At 48.9% G+C, this 15,302-nt stretch overlaps 1 protein-coding gene across 3 annotated transcripts in view; it reads left to right on the forward strand.

Annotated features, from left to right (window-relative positions):
* Positions 1 to 15,302, forward strand: part of LOC109879771 (NEDD4-binding protein 3-A-like) — a 97,951-nt gene that overhangs the window by 26,086 nt on the left and 56,563 nt on the right. Inside the window, exon 1 of one of the 3 annotated variants that reach the window (XM_031789713.1) lies at positions 5 to 354. The exons of the other annotated variants lie outside the window; for them this stretch is intronic. The gene's annotated coding sequence lies outside the window, so the exon portion shown is untranslated. Of the gene's footprint in view, positions 1 to 4; positions 355 to 15,302 lie in introns of those variants that run through there. 3 annotated transcript variants of the gene reach the window in all.

Raw genomic sequence — 15,302 nt, forward strand, 5'->3', positions numbered from 1 at the left:
AGACAGGAAGTACAGTATTTGGGAAAAATTCACTATATGTATTAAAGTAGTCAAAAGTTGTGCCCAATAGAAATGCATGTTTAATAATGTATTGGTTCACTTTGATTTTAAATAAGAATGGAATATGTTTCTGAACACTTATATATTAATGTGGATGCTACCATGATTATAGATAATGATGAATGAATCGTGAACACTGATGAGTGAGAAAGTTTACAGATGCACAAATATCATACCCCCAAGACATGCTAATCACTCACCACTACAATAACAGCTTACGTGTCTTTTTGCAGAGTAAGACTTTTTGTGGAAGGTACTAAGCTGCGTACAGACCCCCCGCTATCAGGAATTAAGGTAAGACCCAAGTGTAGACTGTTTGAAGTAACAATGTTTATTGTAACAACAGGGGCAGGCAAACGACAGATCAAGGCAGGCAGGGGTCGATAATCAAGAGTAGAGGCCAAGGCACAGGACAGCAGGCAGGTTCAGGGTCAGATCAGGTAGAGGTCGGTAATCCAGAAGTGTGGCAAAGGTACAGGATGGCAGGCAGCGTCATGGACAGGCAGAGTGGTCAGGCGGGCGTGTACAGGGCCAGGACAGGCGAGGGCCGAAAACCAGGCGGACAAGAAAATAGAAACTGGAAAAAGCAGGAACTGAGACACAAAACGCTGGTAGGCTGGAACAAACAAGACTAGCTGGCAACAGACAGAAAACACAGGACACAGAGGATAAGTGGGAAAGATGGGTGACACATGGAGGGGGTGGAGACAAGGACATGTGGTTGACGCCACCTGGCGATCCACCCGGGGCGGATACCTGGTTGACTGAGGTGCCGGCGGTGAAAGTCGGCGATGAGGGCCGGGTCCAGGATGTCTTTAGCGGGAACCCAGCACCTCTCCTCCGGGCCATAACCCTCCTAGTTAACCAGGTACTGGAAACCCCTGCCCCGTTGTCGAACCCTCAGGAGGCATCTCACCGTGTACGCTGGCTGGCCATTGATGACACGGGGGGAGGAATGGGCCTAGAAACAGAAGACAAGGGGCTGTCAGACATGGTTTTGACTCTAGACACGGAAAAGGTGGGAAAAATACGGAGGGTACGGGGCAACAGAGGACGAACAGCAGAGGGGCTAAAGATCTTGGAGCGGGGGGGAGGTCTCGGCTTCCAAGTGTGTAGCCGTGGCACAATAGCAGCATGCCAGCGCCTCAGGCTTGACCTTCTGGGATACCGGTAAGTGCTGCAGAATTTCCACTCCCCCAGGAAGATGTCCCGGGGCAGGCAGAGCTGACTTCAGGCAATGAGTGTGGCAGGATGGGCTCTAGCCCACGATGGCACCAGTAGCCCAGTCAATGGATGGATTGTGTCGCTGGAGCCAAGAGAATCCCAATACCACAGGAACTTGCAGAGACTCAACCAGCAGGGATTGGACACTCGTAGGTTACCGGGGTGGGGCTATGGGTGACCAGGCCTATTGAGCGCTCGTCCAGCGCTCTAACATCCATGGGAATGGAGAGGGGTTGAGTAGGGATGCCCAGCTCGGACGCCAGGGTAGCGTCCATGAGACTCACATCGGCCCCCGAGTCGATGAGTATCTGGAGAGACTTGGACTGGTCGCGCCACAGCAGGGTGTCATGGAGAGAGGGGTGAGCAAGGGGAGAAGAACAATTATCTTGAAGACCCACCAGAGTACTCACTCCAACGAATGAGCTAGGTCTCTTGAAGGGACAGGTAGACACAATATGACTGGCAGTACCGCAATACAGACAACTCTGGGTCTCAAGTCTGCGTACTCGTTAGACTGGAGACAGCCTAGCCCTGCTGAGCTGCATCGGCTTGGGAAGAGGTGAATCGGCAGTCTCCGGAGGCTCTTGGGCGGACCAGGGTAAGCTCGAATCCTTTCAGGGACGTAGACACCAGGGACTTCAGGAGTTTATCAGATGCCAGGTGGGATCACTGAGTGAGAGATTGGGACCACAATCGGACCTCTTCTCCCTCCTACGTTCCCGTAGTCGACCATCGATCCGGATCATCGATCCGATGAATGAGTCAAGATCCGTCGTAGTTCTCGGGCTGCCAGCTCATCCTGAGAGTGAACTGTAGCCTATTGCCTGTTTCTGTTTGAGTCTTTTTAAGAGTTTTTTAAGAATGTGAAACAACTTAGTTGCTGTTTGCTGCTTTTCATTAAATCATGTATCTGTCCTATAGGCTAAAAGCATTTTGTTCATATGTGCATAATATTATATTTTGTAGCTACCGAATTTATGAAAATGAACAATTCATGCGAAAATACTTCTGGTAAAATGCTGACATTTGGTCATTTCAATTTAAAAAATACTGAAGAAATTGAATTATTGTTATTTTAGAGACACAAAGAACATTTTACATTTTGGGAACATAGCAGACGCTCTTATCCAGAGCGACTTACAGTGAATGCATTCATCTTAAGATGGTTCTGCTATTGGGGTGCCAGGACAGAGAAAAGCTTGGACTGGCCTGAGCGGACCTGCCCTCCCATATCAAATCAAAATCAAATCAAATTTTATTTGTCACATACACATGGTTAGCAGATGTTAATGCGAGTGTAGCGAAATGCTTGTGCTTCTAGTTCCGACAATGCAGTAATAACCAACAAGTAATCTAACTAACAATTCCAAAACTACTGTCTTATACACAGTGTAAGGGGATAAAGAATATGTACATAAGGATATATGAATGAGTGATGGTACAGAGCAGCATAGGCAAGATACAGTAGATGGTATCGAGTACAGTATATACATATGAGATGAGTATGTAAACAAAGTGGCATAGTTAAAGTGGCTAATGATACATGTATTACATAAGGATGCAGTCGATGATATAGAGTACAGTATATACGTATTGCCTATGAGATGAATAATGTAGGGTAAGTAACATTATATAAGGTAGCATTGTTTAAAGTGGCTAGTGATATATTTACATCATTTCCCATCAATTCCCATTATTAAAGTGGCTGGAGTTGAGTCAGTGTCAGTGTCAGTGTGTTGGCAGCAGCCACTCAATGTTAGTGGTGGCTGTTTAACAGTCTGATGGCCTTGAGATAGAAGCTGTTTTTCAGTCTCTCGGTCCCAGCTTTGATGCACCTGTACTGACCTCGCCTTCTGGATGATAGCGGGGTGAACAGGCAGTGGCTCGGGTGGTTGATGTCCTTGATGATCTTTATGGCCTTCCTGTAACATCGGGTGGTGTAGGTGTCCTGGAGGGCAGGTAGTTTGCCCCCGGTGATGCGTTGTGCAGACCTCACTACCCTCTGGAGAGCCTTACGGTTGTGGGCGGAGCAGTTGCCGTACCATGATGATTGAGTTGGAGGCGTGCGTGGCCACGCAGTCGTGGGTGAACAGGGAGTACAGGAGAGGGCTCAGAACGCACCCTTGTGGGGCCCCAGTGTTGAGGATCAGCGGGGTGGAGATGTTGTTGCCTACCCTCACCACCTGCGGGCGGCCCGTCAGAAAGTCCAGTACCCAGTTGCACAGGGCGGGGTCGAGACCCAGGGTCTCGAGCTTGATGACGAGCTTGGAGGGTACTATGGTGTTGAATGCCGAGCTGTAGTCGATGAACAGCATTCTCACATAGGTATTCCTCTTGTCCAGATGGGTTAGGGCAGTGTGCAGTGTGGTTGAGATTGCATCGTCTGTGGACCTATTTGGGCGGTAAGCAAATTGGAGTGGGTCTAGGGTGTCAGGTAGGGTGGAGGTGATATGGTCCTTGACTAGTCTCTCAAAGCACTTCATGATGACGGAAGTGAGTGCTACGGGGCGGTAGTCGTTTAGCTCAGTTACCTTAGCTTTCTTGGGAACAGGAACAATGGTGGCCCTCTTGAAGCATGTGGGAACCTCAGACTGGTATAGGGATTGATTGAATATGTCCGTAAACACACCGGCCAGCTGGTCTGCGCATGCTCTGAGGGTGCGGCTGGGGATGCCGTCTGGGCCTGCAGCCTTGCGAGGGTTAACACGTTTAAATGTCTTACTAACCTCGGCTGCAGTGAAGGAGAGTCCGCATGTTTTCGTTGCAGGCCGTGTCAGTGGCACTGTATTGTCCTCAAAGTGGGCAAAAAAGTTATTTAGTCTGCCTGGGAGCAAGACATCCTGGTCCGTGACTGGGCTGGATTTCTTCTTGTAGTCCGTGATTGACTGTAGACCCTGCCACATGCCTCTTGTGTCTGAGCCGTTGAATTGAGATTCTACTTTGTCTCTGTACTGACGCTTAGCTTGTTTGATAGCCTTGCGGAGGGAATAGCTGCACTGTTTGTATTCGGTCATGTTACCAGTCACCTTGCCCTGATTAAAAGCAGTAGTTCGCGCTTTCAGTTTCACGCGAATGCTGCCATCAAACCACGGTTTCTGGTTAGGGAATGTTTTAATCGTTGCTATGGGAACGACATCTTCAACGCACATTCTAATGAACTCGCACACCGAATCAGCGTATTCGTCAATATTGTTATCTGACGCAATACGAAACATATCCCAGTCCACGTGATGGAAGCAGTCTTGGAGTGTGGAGTCAGCTTGGTCTTCTTACCAGAAAGATGTTTGTTTCTGTCGGCGCGATGCGTGGAGAAACCCGCTGGCTGCACCGCCTCCGATAGCGTCTCTCCAGTGAGCCATGTTTCCGTGAAGCAAAGAACGTTACAGTCTCTGATGTCCCTCTGGAATGCTACCCTTGCTCGGATTTCATCAACCTTGTTGTCAAGAGACTGGACATTGGCGAGAAGAATGCTAGGGAATGGTGCACGATGTGCCCGTCTCCGGAGTCTGACCAGAAGACCGCCTCGTTTCCCTCTTTTTCGGAGTCGTTTTTTTGGGTCGCTGCATGGGATCCATTCCGTTGTCCTGTTTGAGAGGCAGAACACAGGATCCGCGTCGCGAAAAACATATTCTTGGTCGTACTGATGGTGAGTTGACGCTGATCTTATATTCAGTAGTTCTTCTCGACTGTATGTAATGAAACCTAGGATGACCTGGGGTACTAATGTAAGAAATAACACGTAAAAAAACTAAAAACTGCATAGTTTCCTAGGAACGCGAAGCGAGGCGGCCATCTCTGTCGGCGCCGGAAATTATAGGGGTGGGAGGGCCAAGAGACCTGAAGTGGCACAACGGAGTGCTCCGGTTGGGGTGTAGGGTTTGAGCATAGCTTGAAGTTAGGGAGGGGCAGTTCCTCTTGCTGCTCTGTAGGTAAGCCCCAGGGTCTTTTAGTGTATGTAGTGGATGTGATCTTCGACTGGAAGCCAGTGGAGTGAGTGGAGGAGTGGGGTGACATGGGTCTCACCATCATCATTAACATTATTTACATAATTTACATAATTCAAATTCACCAAATCGTTTTGTTCATACGCGTTATAAGGCTTATGAACAAAATGATTTGTTAATGATGATGGTGAGAGCCCAGTAACATATGGACTCCCATCCCCATCCCAATAGAGACTATTGTTACTTCCACCTCAACCTCAACCTCAACAAGACCTGCCCGCTCAGTACCTCCTATGACCAGGTTAATACCTCACAGTACCTTCTATGACCAGGTTAATACCTCAGTACCTCCTATGACCAGGTTAATACCTCAGTACCTCCTATGACCAGGTTAATACCTGTCAGTACTTCCTATGACCACGTTAATACCTCAGTACATCCTATGACCAGGTTAATACCTCAGTACCTCCTATGACCAGGTTAATACCTCAGTACCTCATATGACCAGGTTAATACCTCTCAGTACATCCTATGACCAGGTTAATACCTCTCAGTACATCCTATGACCAGGTTAATACCTCAGTACCTCCTATGACCAGGTTAATACTTCTCAATACCTTCTATGACCAGGTTACTACCTCAGTACCTCCTATGACCAGGTTAATACCTCTCAGTACAATCTATGGCCAGGTTAATACCTCAGTACCTCCTATGACCAGGTTAATACCTCAGTACCTCATATGACCAGGTTAATACCTCTCAGTACATCCTATGACCAGGTTAATACCTCTCAGTACATCCTATGACCAGGTTAATACCTCAGTACCTCCTATGACCAGGTTAATACTTCTCAATACCTTCTATGACCAGGTTACTACCTCAGTACCTCCTATGACCAGGTTAATACCTCTCAGTACAATCTATGGCCAGGTTAATACCTCAGTACCTCCTATGACCAGGTTAATACCTCAGTACCTCCTATGACCAGGTTAATACCTCAGTACCTCTTATGACCAGGTTAATACCTCTCAGTACATCCTATGACCAGGTTAATACCTCAGTACATCCTATGACCAGGTTAATACCTCAGTACCTCCTATGACCAGGTTAATACTTCTCAATACCTTCTATGACCAGGTTAATACCTCAGTACCTCCTATGACCAGGTTAATACCTCTCAGTACAATCTATGGCCAGGTTAATACCTCAGTACCACCCAGTTGGTTCCTGGTTTTTGTTTCCTAACGCTATTATAAGGTTACTACAGTGTTATTGTCTGTCTGCTCTGGGTTGTTTCGTAATTGTATTTATTGTCTGAGAGGAGCTCAGGTTGAGGAAACGAGTCTTGCTGACATGGTCTGGTCTGGTTTGCTGCTCAGGCAGGTAACTGGAAGCAGGCCTTGACACGCTCCTCAACCCCCCTCTTTTTCACCCTCTTTCAGCTCTCTGTCTCTGCTCTCTCTCTATCTCTCTGTCTATCTCTTTGTCTTATTTAACCTTTATTTAGGCAGGGGAGTTCCCATTGGGACCAAGGTCTCTTTCTCTACAGAGTTCAGTCAACCAACTCAGCTTGAGAACTTGTTGCCAGAAAGTTACATCCTAGTTACAATTCTAATTACAATGACATTGCCAACATGGGTGGTAGTTTGCCAAACTCTTGGTTGGCAGCCGGGGGCTGTTGTCCTGCTAGTCTACCCACGCAGTAGTGCCAGCTCAGGCATTCCGGAGGCCCCATTCCCTCCATCTGTCCCTCCGTTCCTTCCACCTCCCTGCCTGGCATCTAAATCTGCTCTCCTGATCACATGGTGGGACCAAAGAAAAGGGGAAAAATAAAGAAAGGATTTATCCTGGGCTTAAAGGAGAGAACAACCCTATTTATTTTTGCCTCTCTCAGAAGTCAGTGTTGTAATGTGATCCAAGATAGAACCTGTTGGTCCGCCTAGCTTGACCTTGACCCTGCCCCTGACCCTGACCCTGACCCTTACCCTGTCCCTGACCCTTACCCTGACCCTGCCCCTTACCCTGCCTCTGACCCTGACCCTGTCCCTTACCCTTACCCTGCCCCTTACCCTGCCCCTGACTCTGACCCTTACCCTGACCCTGTCCCTTACCCTGCCCCTTACCCTGCCCCTGACTCTGACCCTTACCCTGACCCTGTCTCTTACCCTGACCCTGTCCCTTACCCTGACCCTGTCCCTTACCCTGCCCCTTACCCTGACTCTTCCCCTTCCCCTGTCCCTGACCCTGACCCTGCCCCTTACCCTGACCCTGACCCTTACCCTGAAAGGCCACAGCACTGCAGGACAGACAGACAGACAGACCACAGCACTGCAGGACAGACAGCCACAGCACTGCAGGACAGGCAGACAGACAGGCCACAGCACTGCAGGACAGACAGGCCACAGCACTGCAGGACATACAGACAGACCACAGCACTGCAGGACAGACAGACAGGCCACAGCACTGCAGGACAGGCAGCCACAGCACTGCAGGACAGGCAGACAGGCCACAGCACTGCAGGACAGACAGCCAGACAGGCCACAGCACTGCAGGACAGACAGACAGGCCACAGCACTGTAGGACAGGCAGAAGTCAGTGCCAGTGTTGTAATGTGATCCAGGATAGAACCTGTCGGTCCGCCTGGCTTGACCTTGACCCTTACGCTTACCCTGACTATTCCCCTTACCCTGCCCCTTATCCTGACTCTGACCCTTACCCTGCCCCTTAACCTGACCCTGCCCCTGACCCTGAACCTTACCCTGCCCCTTACCCTTACCCTGACTCTGCCCCTTACCCTGCCCCTTACCCTGACTTTGACCCTGCCCCTTACCCTGACTCTTCCCCTTACCCTGCCCCTTACCCTGACTCTGACCCTGCACCTTACCCTGCCCCTTACCCTGACTCTGACCCTGCCCCTTACCATTACCCTGCCACTTACCCTGACCCTTACCCCGACTCTTCCCCTTACGCTGCCCCTTACCCTGACTCTGACCCTTACCCTGACCTTGACCCTTACACTTACCCGGACTCTGCCCCTTACCCTGCCCCTTAACCTGCCCCTGACCCTGAGCCTTACCCTGCCCCTTACCCTTACCCTGACTCTTCCCCTTCCCCTGCCCCTTAACCTGACCCTGCCCCTGACCCTGAACCTTACCCTGCCCCTTACCCTTACCCTGACTCTTCCCCTTACCCTTACCCTGACTCTTCCCCTTATCCTGCCCCTGACCCTGACTCTGACCCTTACCCTGACTCTGACCCTGCACCTTACCCTTACCCTGCCCCTTACCCTGATCCTTACCCTGACTCTGCCCCTGCCCCTTACCCTGACTCTGACCCTGCCCCTTACCATTACCCTGCCACTTACCCTGACCCTTACCCTGACTCTTCCCCTTACGCTGCCCCTTACCCTGACTCTGACCCTTACCCTGACCTTGACCCTTACACTTACCCGGACTCTGCCCCTTACCCTGCCCCTTACCCTGACCCTGCCCCTTACCCTGACTCTGCCCCTTACCCTGACTCTGTCCCTTACCCTGCCCCTTACCCTTATCCTGCCCCTGACCCTGACTCTGCCCCTTACCCTGTCCCTTACCCTGCACCTGACCCTGTCCCTTACCCTGCCCCTTACCCTGACTCTGCCTCTGCCCCTTACCCTGCCCCTTACCCTGACTCTGCCCCTTACCCTGTCCCTTACCCTGCCCCTGACCCTGACTGAGACCCTTACCCTGACCCTTACCCTGACCCTGCCCTTACCCTGACTCTGCCCCTTACCCTGACTCTGCCCCTTGCCCTGCCCCTTACCCTGCGCCTTACCCTGCCACTTACCCTGTCCCTTACCCTGCCCCTTACCCTGTCCCTTACCCTGTCCCTTACCCTGCCACTTACCCTGTCCCTTACCCTGCCCCTTACCCTGTCCTTTACCCTGTCCCTTACCCTGCCCCTTACCCTGCCCCTTACCCTGTCCCTTACCCTGCCCCTTACCCTGACCCTGACTCTGCCCCTTACCATGACTCTGCCCCTGACCCTTACCCTGCCCCTTAACCTGACCCTTACCCTGACTCTGCCCCTGACCCTTACCCTGCCCCTTACCCTGCCCCTTAACCTGACCCTGCCCCTGACCCTGAACCTTACCCTGCCCCTTATCCTGACTCTGACCCTTACCCTGCCCCTTACCCTGAATCCGACCCTTACCCTGACCCTTACCCTGCCCCTTACCCTGTAGGACAGACAGACGGACAGACAGACAGACAGGCCACAGCACTGCAAGGCAGGCAGGCCACAGCACTGAGCACTGCAGGACATACAGACAGACAGACAGACAGGCCACAGCACTGCAGGACATACAGGCAGACAGGCCACAGCACTGAGCACTCCAGGACACGCAGACAGGCCACAGCACTGAGCACTCCAGGACAGGCAGACAGGCAGGCCACAGCACTCCAGGACAGGCAGACAGGCCACAGCACTGAGCACTCCAGAACAGGCAGACAGGCCACAGCACTGAGCACTCCAGGACAGGCAGACAGGCCACAGCACTGAGCACTCCAGGACAGGCAGACAGGCCACAGCACTGAGCACTCCAGGACAGGCAGACAGGCAGGCCGCAGCACTGCAGGACATACAAGCAGACAGGCCACAGCACTGAGCACTGCAGGACAGGCAGACAGGCCACAGCACTGAGCACTGCAGGACAGGCAGACAGGCCACAGCACTGAGCACTGCAGGACAGGCAGACAGGCCACAGCACTGAGCACTGCAGGACAGGCAGACAGGCCACAGCACTGAGCACTGCAGGACAGGCAGACAGGCCACAGCACTGAGCACTGCAGGACAGGCAGACACCCTTATTATCTGTTCTGTTGACTTCCTGTCTGTCTGTATGTCTGTCTCTCTATTGGTTTTTCTCTCTCTGTCGCTCTCTTTCTCTCTCTGTCTCTCTTTATCGCTCTGTCTCTCTGTCTCTGTCTCTCTGTCTCTGTCTCTCTGTCTCTCTCTGTCTCTGTCTCTCTGTCTCTATCTCTCTGTCTCTTTCTCTCTCTGTCTCTGTCTCTCTGTCTCTATCTCTCTGTCTCTTTCTCTCTCTGTCTCTCTCTGTCTCTCTCTCTCTCTGTCTCTGTCTCTCTGTCTCTATCTCTCTGTCTCTTTCTCTCTCTGTCTCTCTGTCTCTGTCTCTCTCTCTCTCTGTCTCTCTCTCTCTTTCTCTCCATCTGTTTCTCTCTCTCTGTCCCTCACTGTGTTTTCTTCTCTCTCTCTTCTCTTTCTTCCTCTTTACCCTGAGTTGCCCTGTTGCTATTATAAACTGATTACCAACCGAATTAGAGCAGTTAAAAGAAATGCTTTCAGCACACCAGCATTCAGTTCTCGACCCACCCAGTTTATAATACCGTTTAACCCATGTCTGAGCCGGGGTTATTGTGTGTTGATCCAAAGGTAAGCTTGCTAGATTGGCTGTTGGTGTGTAGTGGTGTGTAGTGAAACCAGATTTCAAACATCTTCACACCAGGTCTACATTGACCGCTTCACATCCTGGTCTTTGTGTCTGAACAGACTGAACTGGTCTGACTGACCACCCTAGAATTTAGTACTGTGATGAATACACACAGAGGGGAGGAAATGAGAGGAGAGCTGAAGGGGAGGAGAGGAGAAGAAGGTCCAGGTGTATATAACCAGAGAACTGGTCTGACTGCAGTGGCCCCTAGAATAAACCCTGTGCGAATACACACAGAGAGGAGAAGGAGAGGAGTGGAGGGGGAGGAGAGGAGAGGAGAGGAGAGGAGTGGAGGGGGAGGAGAGGAGTGGAGTGGAGGGAGGAGGAAAGGAGTGGAGTTGAGGGAGGTGGAGGAGAGGAGAGTAGTGGAGTGGAGGGAGGAGGAGTGGAGGAAAGGAGAGGAGTGGAGGGAGGAGGATAGGAGTGGAGGGAGGAGGAGAGGAGTGGGGAAGTAGTGGAGGGAGGAGAGGAGGAGGAAAGGAGTGGTGTGGAGGGAGGTAGAGAGGAGGGAAGAGGGGGAGAGGAGAGGATTAGTAGTAGTGTCTGGCTGGTAGGTCAGTGGGAGGTCACCTAGAAATGCAGAATAGTCTTAAGTAAAAACAATAGTAAATATGGACCTATACTATTAATACACAAATCACAGAGTGCAGTTTAGAGAAGACTAGCAACAATCCTGCAGATATTTTTATGTTGTTGTGTTTCATGATGTAGCTTTAGTAAACTGTGAGGGGGATGGCGAGTCATTGACTTAACTTTTAGCCCAGGAAGCTCATTTGCTATTGAAATGAACAGGGAATTCTTTTGCTAACTTTTCATACTGAGGCAGTAGTTTATATTTACCACCATAACATCCCTGTTCACTGACTAGCAGGAAACAACATGGCTTCTTGTTGGTACTACACCATTGCTAATAGAGTGAATTCAGAAGCCCTTGGAGAGATGTTTAGACCACAATAGCTAATGATGAGGTTTAAAGTTGACTTCATGTTGTGCATCCTAATGCAAATAGCCCTCCATTCATTTAGGCTACATTGGCTTACGTCAGTAGGCTCGTGTTACGGTAGGAATTCCCCCAGTGATTGTTGACCCATTTATTCACTGAAGCGTGATGACAAGAAGTGAGATTAGAAGTCAGGCTTGTCCCTGTGTCTACCATCCGACAGGCGGTTCTCTCTCAAAGTCCTGTGGCGTCTGCAACCATTCTGTTCCCACCGGTCTCATACTCTGCTCTCTGTGGGTTCTCTGTGATTCATATAAAGAGACCAGTACAGCAAGGGCAACACAGATCAGTATCAATGTTTACAACACAGACCCTCATGTTCTCTCTCTTTCTCTCTCTCTCTCGCTCACTCTCTCTCTCTCTCATCCCTTTCTCCCACTCTCTCTCTTTCCCCATCATCCACTACTCTCTTTCTCCAACTCTCTCTCTCTTTCCCCATCATCCACTACTCTCTTTCTCCCACTCTCTCTCTCTTTCCCCATCATCCACTACTCTCTTTCTCCCACTCTCTCTCTCTTGCAGCGTCATCCACTACTCTCTTTCTCACTCCATCTTTCTCTCTTTTGGGCCGCAGAGTGGCGCAACGGTCTAAGGCACTGCATCTCAGTGCTAAAGGCGTCACTACAGACCCTGGTTTGATTCTAGGCTGAATCACAACCGGCCGTGATTGGGAGTCCCATAGGGTGGTGCACAATTGGCACAGTGTTGTCCGGGTTAGGGTTTGGCCAGGGTAGGCCGTTATTATAAATAAGAATTTGTTCTCAACTGACTTGCCTAGTTAAATAAAGGTTAAATAAAATAAAATCCCACTCTGACTCTCTCTCCCTCCCTCCCTCCATCCCTCACTCTCTCTCTCCATTTCTCTCTAATACTGCTGACAGTGTGAGGTGATAGAGTCTAAGGTTAGCTAGGTCAGGTGTGGGCTGTAGCGTAGCCAGTTGACGTGGGAAACACTCCACTCTATCAGATCAGTATCTAATGCTGTAATCACAGAACACTGACTCCTATGTGAACCTGTTCCCCTACAGCAGGAAACAATGGAGTTCTTTTTAGACACCACACCCCCCCTCTCTCTCTCGCTCTTTTTCTCTCTCTCTCTCTCTCTCTCTCTCTCTCTCTCTCTCTCTCTCTCTCTCCTCTCTCGCTCTCTTTCGTGCTCTCTCTCTCTCTCTCTCTCACTCTCTTTATGTCTCAATTTCAATTCAATTTCAATTTAAGGGCTTTCTTGGCATGGGAAACATATGTTAACATTGCCAAAGCAAGTGAAATAGATAATAAGCAAAAGTGAAATAAACAATTACAAAATAACTGGAAACATTACACTCACAAAAGTTCCAAAATAATAAGAGATTTCAAATGTCATATTATGTATATAGTGGGGCAAAAAATTATTTAGTCAGCCACCAATTGTGCAAGTTCTCCCACTTAAAAAGATGAGAGAGGCCTGTAATTTTAATCATAGGTACACTTCAACTATGACAGACAACATGAGAAAAAAAAATCCAGACAATCACATTGTAGGATTTTTAAATGAATTTATTTGCAAATTATGGTGGGAAAATAATATTTGGTCAATAACAAAAGTTTATCTCAATACTTTGTTATATACCCTTTGTTGGCAATGACAGGTCAAACGTTTTCTGTAAGTCTTCACAAGGTTTTCACACACTGTTGCTGGTATTTTGGCCCATTCCTCCATGCAGATCTCCTCGAGAGCAGTGATGTTTTGGGGCTGTTGCTGGGCAACATGGACTTTCAACTCCCTCCAAAGACTTTCTATGGGGTTGAGATCTGGAGACTGGCTAGGCCACTCCAGGACCTTGAAATGCTTCTTACGAAGCCACTCCTTCGTTGCCCGGGCGATGTGTTTGGGATCATTGTCATGCTGAAAGACCCAGCCACGTTTCATCTTCAATGCCCTTGCTGATGGAAGGAGGTTTTCACTCAAAATCTCACGATACATGGCCCCATTCATTCTTTCCTTTACACGGATCAGTCGTCCTGGTCCCTTTGCAGAAAAACAGCCCCAAAGCATGATGTTTCCACTCCCATGCTTCACAGTAGGTATGGTGTTCTTTGGATGCAACTCAGCATTCTTTGTCCTCCAAACACGACGTGTTGAGTTTTTACCAAAAAGTACTATTTTGGTTTCATCTGACCATATGACATTCTCCCAATCTTCTTCTGGATCATCAAAATGCTCTCTAGCAAACTTCAGACGGGCCTGGACATGTACTGGCTTAAGCAGGGGGACACGTCTCGCACTGCAGGATTTGAGTCCCTGGCGGCGTAGTGTGTTACTGATGTTAGGCTTTGTTACTTTGGTCCCAGCTCTCTGCAGGTCATTCACTAGGTCCCCCCGTGTGGTTCTGGGATTTTTGCTCACCGTTCTTGTGATCATTTTGACTCCACGGGGTGAGATCTTGCGTGGAGCCCCAGATCGAGGGAGATTATCAGTGGTCCTGTATGTCTTCCATTTCCTAATAATTGCTCCCACAGTTGATTTCTTCAAACCAAGCTGCTTACCTATTGCAGATTCAGTCTTCCCAGCCTGGTGCAGGTCTACCATTTTGTTTCTGGTGTCCTTTGACAGCTCTTTGGTCTTGGCCATAGTGGAGTTTGGAGTGTGACTGTTTGAGGTTGTGGACAGGTGTCTTTTATACTGATAACAAGTTCAAACAGGTGCCATTAATACAGGTAACGAGTGGAGGACAGAGGAGCCTCTTAAAGAAGAAGTTACAGGCCTGTGAGAGCCAGAAATCTTGCTTGTTTGTAGGTGACCAAATACTTATTTTCCACCATAATTTGCAAATAAATTCATAAAAAATCCTACAATGTGATTTTCTGGATTGTTTTTTTCTCATGTTGTCTGTCATAGTTGAAGTGTACCTATGATGAAAATGACAGGCCTCTCTCATCTTTTTAAGTGGGAGAACTTGCACAATTGGTGGCTGACTAAATACTTTCCCCCCCCCACTGTATATACAGTGTTGTATTAATCTGCAAATAGTTCAAGTACAAAAGGAAAAATAAATTAACATAGGTTGTATTTACAATGGTGTTTGTTCTTCACTGACTGCCCTTTTCTTGTGACAACAGGTCACAAATCTTGCTGTTGTGATGGTACACTGTGGTATTTCACCCAATAGATATGGGAGTTTATCAATATTGGATTTGTTTTTGAATTCTTTGTGGGTCTGTGTAATCTGAGGGAAATACAGTGGGGAGAACAAGTATTTGATACACTGCCGATGTTGCAGGTTTTCCTACTTACAAAGCATGTAGACGTCTGTAATTTTTACAATAGGTACACTTAAACTGTGAGAGACGGAATCTAAAACAAAAATCCAGAAAATTACATTGTATGATTTGTAAGTAATTAATTTGCATTTTATTGCATGCAATAAGTATTTGATACATCAGAAAAGCAGAACTTAATATTTGGTATAGAAACCTTTGTTTGCAACTACAGAGATACGTTTCCTGTAGTTCTTGACCAGGTTTGCACACACCTTGAGATGCTTCTTACGGAGCCACTCCTTAGTTGCCCTGGCTGTGTGTTTCGGGTCGTTGTCATGCTGGAAGA

The sequence above is a fragment of the Oncorhynchus kisutch genome, linkage group LG15 (genome assembly GCF_002021735.2).
Source record: "Oncorhynchus kisutch isolate 150728-3 linkage group LG15, Okis_V2, whole genome shotgun sequence".
Taxonomy (NCBI): Eukaryota; Metazoa; Chordata; class Actinopteri; order Salmoniformes; family Salmonidae; genus Oncorhynchus; species Oncorhynchus kisutch.